The sequence below is a fragment of the Cervus canadensis genome, chromosome 22 (assembly GCF_019320065.1).
Source record: "Cervus canadensis isolate Bull #8, Minnesota chromosome 22, ASM1932006v1, whole genome shotgun sequence".
In the NCBI taxonomy this organism is placed as follows: domain Eukaryota; kingdom Metazoa; phylum Chordata; class Mammalia; order Artiodactyla; family Cervidae; genus Cervus; species Cervus canadensis.
In genome coordinates this window covers 56,153,349-56,167,234 of record NC_057407.1, presented here as the reverse complement: position 1 = coordinate 56,167,234, position 13,886 = coordinate 56,153,349, and the positions used below count along the sequence as shown (strand labels likewise).

Below are 13,886 nucleotides of genomic sequence, written 5' to 3'. Positions count from 1 at the left end.
GGCAGGAATGCTGGGAGAGGCCTGGGATTGAATGGAGTCGTCCCGGCTCCCAGCCTCGCGCCCGCGGGCTCCAGGCGGCCACGCCCTCCCCCCGGGGCTTCCCTCGGGCGAGCCCCTCCGCTCCGGTCTCGCGGCTAGGGACGGGGTCGGGAGTGCGCAGGCGCGGCGAGCGGCGGAAGTCGCGACCAGGAAGAGGCGCCGGAGCCGCCTCGCTTTGCGCAGGGCGCCGCGCTCCTCCTCTCGCTCCGTGGGCCGCCCCGCCCCGCCTCCCGTGCAGGCCCCGCCCCAGCCACTCTCGCGGCCGGCCGCGCGGCTGCCGCCTCCTGCGCGTGGACATGGCGCTCGACCCCGCAGGTAAGGCGCGGGAGGCGGGGGCGCGGAGCCCGGGGGGCGTGCAGGGGGCGGGGCGGGCTGGGAGGCGCGAAGCCGAGGCCGCCCCGCCCTCCCGCGTCCCGGCCCGCGGGCGCTCGGCGCTGGGGTGGGGGCCGGGGGCTGACGGGGCTTGCGAGTGTTCACCTGCCTCGCCGCCATTCTTTTGGGCCCTTGGGGTCACAGGCTCCTTTAGGTATCTGTGGTCCGACTCGAACGCACTGACCAGGGCGAGGCCGTTCCGCTGGAAAGTGGCCCCAAGAGAGCCGGTCCCTCCCCGTGACTTCCGCGCGCCCGCCGCCACGGGACGCCGCCGCAGGGCTCCCCTCGGTACCCGGCGCCAGGATGCTCGCTGGACTGCGGGGAGCGCTGAGGGGCTTTGGGACATTCCCTTCGTTTCAATAGTATACGTGTGAAAACTCAAGGCGTTGGGAGGAGGACTGTCTTCCAACCTTTGGAGAGCCAGAAGGGGGAAGCCTCTTTGAGGGCCCGAGGAGAAGGAAGTAGACAGTCTCTCGGCTGGGGGAGCCGAGTCCGGCTGGGACTCAGAGAATCCTACGTGCAGGCCTCATGGAGTAAACAGATACTTGTTGCGAACTCACTGTCTCTTCTAGGCCCTGGGAAACTGGTCGATAGGACAGAAAGCCCCCTACTCGGGCTAGATCTTGTGTTCTAGGGGTGCAAGAAAAGACATCACCCCCCGCCACATACACTTTTACAGATAGTGGTAAACGTTAGGAGGAAGGTAAGCGGTGTCAGAGGTATAGATGGTAAAGAGAGGACCACTTTAGGTGGCAGGTTCGTGTGAGTTGGCATCTTCAGGACCAGAGGAAGCTGTCCTGGAAAGAGGGAAGGAACCAGTGTGCTAGGCGCTCCACGGTGCAAGTGCTTCAACTGTTGGGTTGGATCGAGGTCCTGAGTATGGAGGAGATGTATAAGCAGAGATGCCGGGAAAGTAGATAGAAGCTACATGTTGCAGTGCGGGAAGGCCCTGAGAAGTGCGCGTTTGGACTTTTCTTGATGTTAACAAAAACCCGTGGAGGCTTTTAAAGAGGGCAGTGACATGATACAATTTATACCTTTACCCCTCCGGTAGTGGTGGTGGCCTTGTAGAGGGGCCGTGAGCAGAAGGTTAAGACACAGTGGTAGCGTTTCAGGCCAAATGTGTTGGTATGTGTTGGCCTGGGATAGTATTAGGGGAAAAAATGGGGAGAAATACAAAGCTTCAGAAGATGTTTTGGAGGAGAAATCGACAGAACTCGCTGTTTCATTGAAAAAGGTGAGCAGAAGGGAGGCACAAAGAGAATTCCTAGGCTCTTCAACTGGATGACTGGTGATGGTCAAATCTAACAACACGATGACCATTGGAAACTCAGACAAAAGCAGACTCGGAAGCAAGATTGGAATGGAAAGTTAGAGAGCAAACTCAGCAACTAGGACTAGTTTTGAAAAATGTCTTTGTTTAGATGCCAGAATACAAATATACTGAGGTCCGCTCTTTTAAAGTTAATTTGTGTTTGGTTCATAGATTGAAGCAGAGAGTCATGTTTTGATATTTGTTTTGCTTCTTACAGTACACAGTGGTATGTTTCTTACTAAATGAGTAGATATGCCAAATGAAGCTTATGTAGCAAAATCTATTTTCCCATTGGTTTATGTTAGATTTTTAAAAATCTTTATACAAGTTTGATTTTCATTTGGCACCAGCGTTTAAACTAACTTTGTACGGTCCCTTTTTCTCAAAAAACTCTGAACCCAACAATGCATACTTACTGTTAAATGTAGTTTTATTTAAGCAATTTCCCTTTTTGTTAATGTTGAGGTAAACACTCTTTGGAAGCTTATCAGCCATAATTCTGTCCACTATTTTCTCTTACTATTTGAATGCGGAGAGAAAAAGCCGGAGAGTGCAAAACACTCAGAGAAGGCGACTGAGGAGAGAGGGAAATTAAAAAAAAGTACTAGTAGCTGTTTGCACTAGCAGATGTTCAGACTTACTTTGCCCAAGCCTCTGGTGATTTAAAATAGTCTACGGGGAGTTCTAACCTGCAGAGTATTGCCAGGTCTCTGAACTCTCCCAGGTTTATTGACTTGACCTTCAGCTCCTGTTTTCTTAGCAGCCAGGGAAGTTTGCCTTGCATCTTTAGCCCTAAGTGGGACCTTTGATAGTGCAGTAATGATTCAAGAAATATACAGTATAGGTCATTCTCCTATGAAAGGACTTAAACAGTTTAAGTATACAGTATGTATATTGTATGTACTATATATATTTAAAAAATCCAGTCAAACTGAGGTGATTGAAATTTTAGAGGTTGTTTATTGACCATGTGTAGAAACAGTGTTACAAGTGACACCTGTTTTTGTTTTTTTTTTAAAGATAAAAGGGAATCACCAAATCAAATCTATAGCATATCACCATTTATGTAGATTACAAACCATGCACATGAACAGCACAACCTGTTTTCTAAGGATGTGTGTGCTCAGTCATGCCTGACCCTTTGGAGCCCCATGGACTGTAGCTCAAGTGGTGCTTGTTAAAGTAGGACTTCCAGAAAGGTAAAATGATTACTTATGGTGATACAAAGTGGATATTTGTTGAAGATTTTCTCCAACTCAGTAGTGAGGGAACCAGTAAGATGTAAAAAATACTCTAAAAACATTGAAACGGTAGATACATAGAAAATGTCATAGATCGTTGGCTTAGGTAAAAGCTGATTAATTTAAATAGGGCTGTGAACTGTCATTTGGGGGTTATCTTTCCGCTGGTCAGAAATTATTTCTGTTTCGATTGGACAGAGTTCTAGAACTTAACCTCTGCCCCTAACAAGTTGTAAAATAGCCCAGTTTTGAAAGGACACTTGTGAAGCCTTTGCTATTTCCAGAGTTCAGAGAAATCATTTGACATAATTAGTCCCGGGTGACAACTCACAGGAACCTGGGCCTGAGGAGTTTCTTACTTTTTCTAATAACTAGAAGAGAGTTCTTTCTGCCCCATTTTTCTTCTACTCTTTCCCCTTTGAGCTGGGTAGAAGGTTTCCCTTCCCATCTATTGCCCAGTCTGCAGCGGGCAGCAGGAGAGACATTTCTTTAAGCGCATGTGTGGCCATCTGTGGCTCCCTCTGTGGGTGTTTTCTTCCAGAAACCTACTCAGGGGAGGAATGGGTAGTGAGCAGGCTCAGGGTAGAAAGTGGGATCAGGAATTTCATGACATCCCATGAGTAGAGGTTTCAAGTGTGTGTATCCTGGGAGGATGGCATCTTGGTAACTCTGGGAATATTTAGAGTTGCAGGGGTTCTTTCAGTGGTTCCCATGGAGATGGAGATAGATGGGCTGTAGGTATACCAGCGCTTAGTCACTGGAAGAGTCCACTCTTTGAGTTAGACAGCTAAACAGGCTGGGAGAATCTGTTTCTGTTTTTTTCCTGAGCACTGTGTGATTAATATGTAGGAAAAAAAAATACTATTATGTAGTTGATTAAAAATTTTTTTAGTTTGTAACTGCTTCTCTGTTTTTAGTTTCCTGTTAGACACAAATTATACTCATGGTTCAGAGGGAAAAGTGACTTCCACCTTTTATAAATTTTTAAGGTCGAAGCATGTTTGCCACTACTAGAAAATACGTTGTTTTTGTTTGCCTCATCTGATTAATTTAACAACCTTAAATTTTTCTCCGAAATTGAAAAGCCCTGGCACGAGCAGAGAGCACAAGGGAGAGAGAAGCTTTGAGGTCACAGAGGCGCGTGGAGGCCCCAGGGTTTGGGCCGTGGATCACGAAATGGCTCTTAAACCTGTTTGTGGGGTTTGGATTTTATCCAGGAATAGCATGGAGACACTGCGAGTGCTTAGGGAAGGGAGTGACAGTAGAATTCTTCATTGTGCATTGATCTGACTTTTGATCAGATGGGGATGTCAGCTGAACCCTCTGCATCGAGGTGTCAGACCTGGAGGCACCGGACAGAGGTCTGTTGCTTGTGGGTGGTTCTAACTCTGACCACCCAGCCAGCGTCTTGCCCAGTTTCTATGCTGTTTTTCTTCTCCTGTAATTAATAAGCACTCTGTGGGCTTCGCAGGTGGCTCAGTGGTTAAGAATCTGCCTACAGTGCAGGAGTCACAGGAGACATGGGTTCAATCCCAGGGCTGGGAAGATTCCCCCGGAGGAGGAAATGGCAACCCACTCCAGTATTCTTGCCTGGAGAATCCTCATGGACAGAGGAGCCTGGTGGGCGACAGTCCATGGGGTTGCAGAGCCAGACATGATTGAAGTGACTTAGCATGGCCTGGTGCGGGGAGGCCACTGAAGGCTATGCGGATGTCCATTCCTCATCAGAAAACTCCTTTTGATGGAGCCTCTGTTGATGATTTTTGCCGGATTCAGTCTTTCCTGTGATGGTTGCAAAATGATTTTCTACCTCCAACATTCTTTCCACTTAGATGGTTATCTCTCTGTTAGACAGTTGTTGATTCTTTGCTGTAAACATGAAAACACTTGTTTCTTATTGATATTATTGGCATGATTATTGGCATGGATTCAGGAATTTGTTTTCTCAGTGGTATATCATTTGTCACTGTAAATATTTTGGTACTCAACATTTTCCCAGATTTGGCCACCTAGAGTTTCTTCAGACCAGCTTCTGGGTCCTTGTGACATGCTCCCATCTTTTTGAGCGTTTCCTTCACTTGTCACACAGAAAGTCCTGGCCCCTCTGGTACTTTCCCAGCCCAGCCACAGGATTACTCATGTTTTGGACAAGCCCTGGTTCCTTCATTTGGGTGGTCTTGGAGCACAATATGTGGGCCTCTGGGCACCGCGTGAGTTTTTCATGCGCAGGGATTGATTCTTGGAGTGCAAACCTTCCAGGGAGAGAAGGGAGGGAGCTGAAGGGAAGAGGCTGAGTAAGGGTGTGGTATGGGGGCTTGTCTAGCTTCTGAAGAAAAGGAATTGGGCTCTGTGACCCCCTGTCAGCCCTTGCCCGCTTCAGGAGGAGGGAGAGGGGCCTGGAGAAGGAAAACTACCAGGTGCTACCACCCACAGCCCAGGCGGGGTGCTGGGGAGGTTGCAGGCTCTCGCCTTCCTCTGTCTCTGCTACGGGGAGAGACACCAGCAGTTCAGTTCAGTTCAGTTGCTCAGTCATGTCCGACTCTTTCTGACCCCATGGACCGCAGCACCCCAGGCCTCCCTGTCCATCACCAACTCCCGGCCCTTACACAAACTCATGTCCATCGAGTTGGTGATGCCATCCAACCATCTCATCCTCTATTATCCCCTTCTCCTCTCACCTTGAATGTTTCCCAGCATCAGGGTCTTTTCAAATGAGTCAGCTCTTTGCATCAGGTGGCCAAAGTATTGGAGTTTCAGCTTCAGCATCAGTCCTTCCAGTGAATATTCAGGACTGATTTCCTTTATGATGGACTGGTTGGATCTACTTGCAGTCCAAGGGAGTCTCATGAGTCTTCTCCAACACCACAGTTCAAAAGCATCAATTCTTTGGTGCTCAGCTTTCTTTGTAGTCCAACTCTCACATCCATACATGACTACTGGAAATACCATAGCTTTGACTAGACGGACCTTTGTTGGCAAAGTAATGTCTCTGCTTTTTAATATGCTATCTAGGTTGGTCATAACTTTTCTTCCAAGGGGCAAACGTCTTTTAATTTCATGGCTGCAGTCACCATCTGCAGTGATTATGGAGCCCAGAAAAATAGTCTGTCACTGTTTCCATTGTTTCCTCATCTATTTGCCATGAAGTGATGGGACCGGATGCCATGATCTTAGTTTTCTGAATGTTGAGTTTTAAGCCGGCTTTGTCACTCTCCTCTTTCACTTTCATCAAGAGGCTCTTTAGTTCTTCTTTGCTTTCTGCCATAAGGGTGGTGTCATCTGCATATCTGATATTATTGATATTTCTCCAGGCAGTCTTGATTCCAACTTACGCTTTATCCAGTCCAGCATCTCTCATGATGTACTGTGCATATAAGTTAAATAAGCAGGGTGACCAATGTAAAGCCTTGATGTACTCCTTCCCTGATTTGGAACCAGTCTGTTGTTCCAGCGTGTAAATAACTGATCTGAGACTGTTAGGAACTTTAGTATGCGCAGTGAGAGTTTGAATCAGGTGGGCAAGTCAGGCAGGAAGGAGGACCCCTGTGCACATATGAAAATACACGTGTGTACTGTGTCCAAGAGTATCATGGGATTGTGGTAAAAAAGTTTAGGTAACACTGGCCTAAGATATACTTTGTTGTTTAATCGCAAAGTTGTGTCTGACTCTTTTGCAACCCCATGGATAGTGGATCCTCCATCCATAGGATAACAGATGCCAAATTGTGCTCTCTTTTTTTTTTCTTTTTGCCTCTAGGCCTTTTGACATGCTGTTCCTTCTCTTTGGAATGTTTCCCTTTCTGTCCCACCCTCACATCTGTCTTATTCTTTTTTGAAATCAGTTTCATAGAAGGCCTTCCCTGATGTCACTGCCTCCAGTCTTTATTTTATTCTAATATTTTAACAAAAAATTAATATGTGGAATTTTAAAAACCACCAAATTGTCAAATAACCAGTGTGTGGAGTTTCTTTCATTCTAAATCTATAATTTTTTCTTTGAGAAATAAAATGAAAGCTACGTGTATCAAATAATTTTAGAGATGAAGAAAAATCAGATGTGAAGGAATATTTACTTCTTTGGTGAACAATATCTTTCATATGGTTCTGTCTTTAACTTTATTAGCATAGGGAAAGGATAGGCCAGTTAATTACACCTAGATAGTAGGAGATTCTCCGCTGGTCCTAGTAGGCTTTGTACTGTTATGCAAACAGCACCAAATCGAATTTGGGAATGAGTAGGACTGAGGTGTTTCAGACTTTGCTAGTAACCTCTTGCCCTTAAGGAATTCTGAATGGCATATTCTGAGATTTGAGGATGACGGGGAGGGAGAGTAAGATGTATCAGCTAAGGTGTATCAGTAAGATGTAGCAGCTAAGGCTGCTTCAAGCCTTAAACTTGTGTGTGTTTAAATACTTGCAGGTGGTCTCAAGGGCTTCCAGACTCAGCACAGAAAGCTCATGTTTCATTGACTGGATTAGTGTGGTTATTTATCTCTAGGCGTGTTAACTGATGCTCAAGCTGAAGTTCCAATACTTTGGCCGCCTGATGTGAAGAACTGACTCATTGGAAAAGAGCCTGATGCTGGAAAAGACTGAAGGCAGGAGGAGAAGGGGGCGACAGAGAATGAAATGGTTGGATGTCATCACCAACTCGATGCACATGTGTTTGAGCAAGCTCTGGGAGTTGGTGATGGACAGGGAGGCCTGGTGTGCTGCAGTCCATGGGGTTGCAAAGAGTTGGACACGACTGAGTGACTGAACGGAACTGAAGGGTGTTATTACCTTATTTGTAGAAATCTCCTAGGCTTGATATAAGTGGGCCACACAGAATGTGCCCAAATGAAAACACTGATTCCCAAGTTAACCTTCTGCCCGCATCAGCCAGCTCCTTGTACACTTCTACATTTTTAAGTAGAGAGATTGAGGGAAGGCATTTTTAAGAACAATCCTGTGTTGTGTTTTGCTGGAGAACTGTTACCGGGAGGTTTTCCAGATTTTAATTAACTGTGTGTTTGTCACTCAGTTGTGTCCAACTCTTTGCGACCCCATGGACTGTGGCCCACCAGGCTCCTCTGTCCATGGAATTCTCCAAGCAAGAATAATTCTCCAGGCAAAAGGGTAGCCATTTCCTTCTCCAGGGGATCTTCCTGACTTAGGGATTGAACCTGGGTCACCTGCGTTGCAGGCTTTTTTACCATCTGAGCTACCAGGGAAGCCCTAAGCATGAGTAATTGAAAGACAATTTTAGATGTTTATATTGCAGAATAGGGCACATCAGTGTATCAACAATCCCTAGCCTGATAATTGGTAGATGATGGCACCTAATGTTTCCTAACAGAATGAATATCAAATGAATAAATATGTTTTTTCAACTATTTGTTAGTATAATGACTATCAAATATCGAAATTTTACACATATGTGTCACTTATTACATAGTTTACTGAATTTTTACCTTATACTAGGAGTAGGAGGGAATTATGGAGGTTAACGAGATGTGGTCTCAGACCTCATTATAGTTATATTTCAGGCAGTGGTTCTTAATCTGGAATCTAATATAATTATTTGGGAAGCTTTTAAAAATACCAGTTCCTGGATGTTACCCAGCATCTCTGATTTAACTGGTCTGGAGTGGGGCCCAGACATCAGGTGTGGTTGTTAGATGCAGCCAGAATTGACAACTTCTATTACTAAATCTTATCTCCATCCTCTTGGGTTGCCATAATAACATTCTATAGACTGGGTGGCTTAAACAATAAACGTTTATTTTCTTGTAGTTTGGAAGGCTGGCAGCCTGAGGTCAAGGTGCTGGCTGATTCAGCTGCTGGTTTTTCCAGTTCTTAGCAGGGCCACCTATCTGATTAGGGCCCTACCCACGTGAGCTCTCCTGATAACTCAGATGGCAAAGAATCTGCCTGCAATACAGGAGATCCGGGTTCAGTCCCTGGGTCAGGAAGATCCCCTGGAGAAGGAAATGGCAACCCAGTCTAGTATTCTTGCCTGGAGAATTCCATGGACAGAGGAGCCTGGTGGGCTACAGTCCATCAGATCACAAAGGGTTGGACACGACTGAGTGACTAACACACTTTCATACACATAATGTACGTACATGTCAACTCATTTAACCTTAATCACCGCTCCAACTAGAGTCATTTCGAGTCTAGGGCTTCCGTGAATTCTACGGTGGTGGGAACACAGTTTGGTCCTTGGCAAGCACTGATCAAGAGAAGAAAGTTTTTGTAGGAAGTATGCTATTCTGAGTTCTAAGTGCATGTGTGATTAGAGCCGTCGTGTTTATGTGTGAAACACCGTGGGGTTAGTGGAAGGAGAAATCACTTTCAGGTGCTGGGGTCAGGGAGCACTTTGGATGATGTTAAGTGAGTAAGCCTTGATACAGAAAATAAAAGGCGGGAGATGGACAGTAAAGGCAGACGACTGTGGCAGAGTCTGACTCGCCTAGTTACTCGCTGCATGGTGCTGCAAGATCACTCTGTGCCTTCTGAGCCTTGGGTTTACAACACCCGCCCCTGCCCGTGACGGTGTTCATAAAACGATCCCTTCACCTCCACTTTGCCCTTCGTTCTGTAAGTAAAATCTGAGCCGATTGTCTGATGGATTGATTGATTTTTTAGCCAAGGAGGATAATATAACCACTGGGATGGCAGAATAAGGATTTAAACAATAGAAATTTTAAGTTGAACTTCTGATCCTGGTGGGACTTTGGAATTACTAACAGATTCTTGAAAATGTGGATCAAGTAGATTTGGTGATAGAGAGCAGCACTGGGAACACAGCATAAAAAGCACCAATTTTAAAGACAGAGCCTCGTGGGATTGCCTGGCAGGAACGGAGCAGAGCTTGCTTTGGGAGTGTTTATACGGTTTTTAGTATTACCATTGTTCAGAATATTTTCAAGACTCTTTTAGAATTTCCCTTCAGCCTCTACAGTACATTTATCTTAATATCTTAAATATTTATCCTAATATCTTATTATCTTAATATTCTCATTTTGGTAAATTTTTGTTTTGAACGTGAACTTGAATTTCGGCCATAGTTAGCCAGAGGCAGTCTGATGAAGGGAGTAGATGACCCTCCTTGGGGAACAATGCTCCCCAAGAAGGTTACATTGTAGTTTTAACTCAGCCTGGGTCTAAAGGCCATCCTGAGAAAGATGTTGTGAATCTCTAGAAATGAATCAATTTCATTCCTTTTTATGTCTGAGTAATACTCCTTTGTATGTATGTACCACATATTCTTTATCCATTTGTCTTTTTGTAGGCATCTCGGTTGCTTCCGTGTCCTGGCTGTTGTAAATAGTGAAGGATCTAGAGACTGTCATACAGAGTGAAGGAAGTCAGAGAGAGAAAAACAAATACCGTTTCTTAACATGTGTATGTGGAATCTAGAAAAATGGCCCAGATGAACCTATTTGCAGGGCAGGAATAGAGACTCAGACCTAAGGAATGGATGTGTGGCCCCGTGTGTGTGTGTCTGTCTGTCTGTCTCAGTTGCTCAGTCGTATCTGACTCTTTGCGACCCCATAGACTGTATCCTGCCAGGCTTCTCTGTCCATGGGGGTCTCCAGGCAAGAATACTGGAGTGGGTTGCTATTTCCTCCTCCAGGGGATCTTCCCAACCCAGGGATCGAACCCACGTCTCCTGCATTGGCAGGCATATTCTTTACCACTGCCCCACGTGGGAAGTCACAGGGAGGTGAGGGGTGGGGAAAAATTGAGAGATTAGCGTTGGCACGTATACAGTTAGTGGGAAGCTGCTCTATAGCACCAGGGGCTCAGCCTGATGCTCTGCGATGGCCTGGAGGGGCGGGATGAGGGCTAGGAGGAAGGTTCCAGAAGGAGGGGATGTTTGTATGCATGTGCTGGATTCACGCTCCGTACAACAGAAACTAACACAGCATCGTAAAGCACCTATATCCCGATTTAAAAAAACATGACTGGTTTGAGCAAGCGTTGAGTCTTTGAAGTAAGTCAGTAAGCTCTCAATATAAAAATAATTACCCTGCTCTATTATCAAAACGGTCCATGTTTTTTGTTACATTTTACGAGCTGTTGAGAGATGGAGGAGAAGGACCAGGAGAGCCAGGATGGCCAGAAGCCACTGAGGAGTACTCGTCGGTGTGGGGATAGCCCACCGTGTCCCAGACGGGCATCGGAGGGAAGGTGCGTGAGTGAGGGGTGTGTTGCTGGGAGGCCCAGGCGTGCTGTCGTGTGTTCCTTTTTTAAATGTCTACTTAATGTGAACATGTCTCCTACAGTAACATGACTGATTTCCTATTAGCTATCAGTGGGAAACTGTGCCCATAACAAAAGACAGTCTTGAAGTTTTACCAAATAAAATAAATGTGAAACCTCTTCACTGAAGGCATTATGGCCACAGCGGAGATCGCAGCGCTTTTCTAAAATTGGCAGGTCTTCTTGCATAAGCCGATTTCCTGCTTCGGTATGCTTTGAGATGGGTTGTCCCTTTCTGGCCTCATCTTGGTTAAAACAACGTGGGTGGAAGAGGAAGTTTTCACACCTCACAATCTGCAGAATCTGAGGTCCAAGAAATAGGTGCTTTTGGGAACTGGGCACATGTGGTGTGAACGTGGTGGTTACTACCAGTGGGAGCTGATAGCACGGAGAAGCTCAGATGTGGCACAGCGATGGTGGGACGTTGGCGTGTGTGACCCAGAAGCTGAGCAGAAATAGGCACTTCTACCTCATTGATGTGCTTTCCGGGTCTTGTGAGTTCGAGATTATAAAAAGTTCTATGGTCACCGACTGACCTAATATTTGATGTTTACTCTCTGCGAAGGTACTTTTCAGCCAGCTGATATCAGTCCTTTTGCGTTTTCTAAAATAGTTTTCTTCCTGGTTGGAATCATTGAGCTTCCTTTCTGATCAAGAAATGTAATCTGTGAAGTTTTGAATTTTGCTTGTTCAAAACGATGCTTCTGAAACCAACGTTCTTCTTGTCCAAGAGTTCCTGCAGCCTTCACCAGGCCTTTGGAAGCTCTGGGACATAGTTTACTGAAGTCCCCTGAAATAGACCACTGCCCTAGGGGAGGGGTTGGGTCTTGGAAGAACTTTGGAACCTGCCCCTGGGTTATTCCCCTCTTTTAGAGTCTCCACAGTTTTCTATGCAGAATGGAATCCAGGTACTGAACCTGAGGGGCTTTTAGAAGACTGAAGGGCATTCCTGGCCTTTGTCTTGAAGTTTCATAACCAGAGGCAGTTGGACTGTTGGGGGGAGAATCTTTCCTACTCTGTAGTTTGTTTTTTGTTTTGTCAATTCAAGTGTTGCTTAAAGGAAAGAGGATGAGACGCAGATCTTCCCTGTCTTTGTCTTCCTGGTCTTGGTCCCCCTGCCCCACGCCTTCCTCATCTTAGGTTGTCATTGTAGCACAGGGTATGAGTGAGCTGGAGGGGACGTGGAGGTCTGGTTGGGGCAGGAGAGTCTCGAGCACGGAGACCAGAGTCCTCGAGGGCTCTGGTGTGACACGCATAGGGTGAAGGTGCGTCTGGCCAGCCCCGGTCCTGCTGAATGGTGTGCAGGGCCATCTCTCTGCGGCCCTTCATTACAGAAGATGGACCTAAAGGAGAAACTGTTGCTAATAAGGACACCTTTGCACATTTCCTACAAGCATTTTTCTGATTTTTCCTACAGAGTAAACAACATCATGGTAATGTCTGCAAGAACAAATAAAGGCAACTAGGAGGTTCCAAAAAACAAAAAAAAGTGGCATTATCTAAACAGCAATTACGTTCGCTGTGTTAGAACATCCTCAGTGTTGAGCGGCATCCCTTGCCCCCTGAGGTCACCTCTTTCTGGGGAGGTTGTGTCACCGTTGTCTTGTGGGCTCAGGGCCGGTCCTGCTGTCGGTGGTCTTGTGTGGTCCCCCTTGTGTGGTCTTGTGTCGCAGGAGCACGTGAGCCCCCGAGCGGAGCCTGCCCTGACAAAGTCAGCCAGTGAGAAAGGTAAGAACTGGCTTGTAGGTGGTGACAGAATGTCAAGGAGGTAGAGCTTTGAAAATTTGCCCTGGTGGTGTTAACTCTGATTCTTCATTTCAATATAAATTCATGTGACTGTAGAGTAGCAAATTCTCATAATTTGATTTTTTTTTTTTTTTTTGCCAGCTTTGGTGCGGATGTATAACATCTGTGTAGCGTATTGACACTGAGGGAATCGCCCTGTAATTTTGTGAATAAAAAGTACCATATCTGTATTTGTAGTATCAAAGGAAACTTTGCAATACGTACAGAATCATAATTAATTAAAAATTGACTTTTAATGATTAGTATGCTACCAAGTGTTAGCAGAATTTATTTATATATATATATATATATATATATATTTTTTTTTTTTAAGCCTTTTTTTTTGTTTTTTTTTTGACTGCTCAGCATGTAGGATCATAGTTCCCCAACGAAAGATAGAACCTGTGTCTCCTGCAGTGTAAGCAGAGTCTTAACCACTGGTCTGCCAGAGATTTAACACCAAGAGTGTGGAAAATCGAAATTAACATTCATATGTTTCTATAATTTTCTTTGCCTTAGGAGGTTTTAGACGAATGATCAGAAGGACTTAAAACACATTTAAAAAATGTTTCAGGAACACTGCAAGTGGTGGAGAGAAAGAGTGGATTCATGAGGATGCGTTGTAGATAAGTTGTCTAGATTATGGGTGTGTCAGTGAAGGGAAGAGCCCGTATTCTGAAGCTGATTATATAAACTAGATCCGCATGTCGCAGTGTTTCTTCTGATCTCTTCAGTAGTTATACTGTTAATTGTGCATGCATGTGTGCATGCTCAGTCATGTCCAACTCTTTAGTGACCCCATGGACTGTAGCCCACCAGACTCCTCTGTCCGTGGAATTTTCCAGGCAAGAATACTGGAGCAGGTTGCTGTTTCCTCCTCCAGG

General features: G+C 45.6%; 1 protein-coding gene across 1 annotated transcript in view; it reads left to right on the top strand.

Moving 5' to 3' along the window:
• Positions 1-229: 229 nt before the first annotated feature.
• Positions 230-13,886, top strand: part of CMC1 (C-X9-C motif containing 1) — a 76,699-nt gene continuing 63,042 nt past the window's right edge. The window contains exon 1 of the mRNA XM_043443629.1: positions 230-354. The gene's annotated coding sequence lies outside the window, so the exon portion shown is untranslated. The remainder of the gene's footprint in view (positions 355-13,886) is intronic.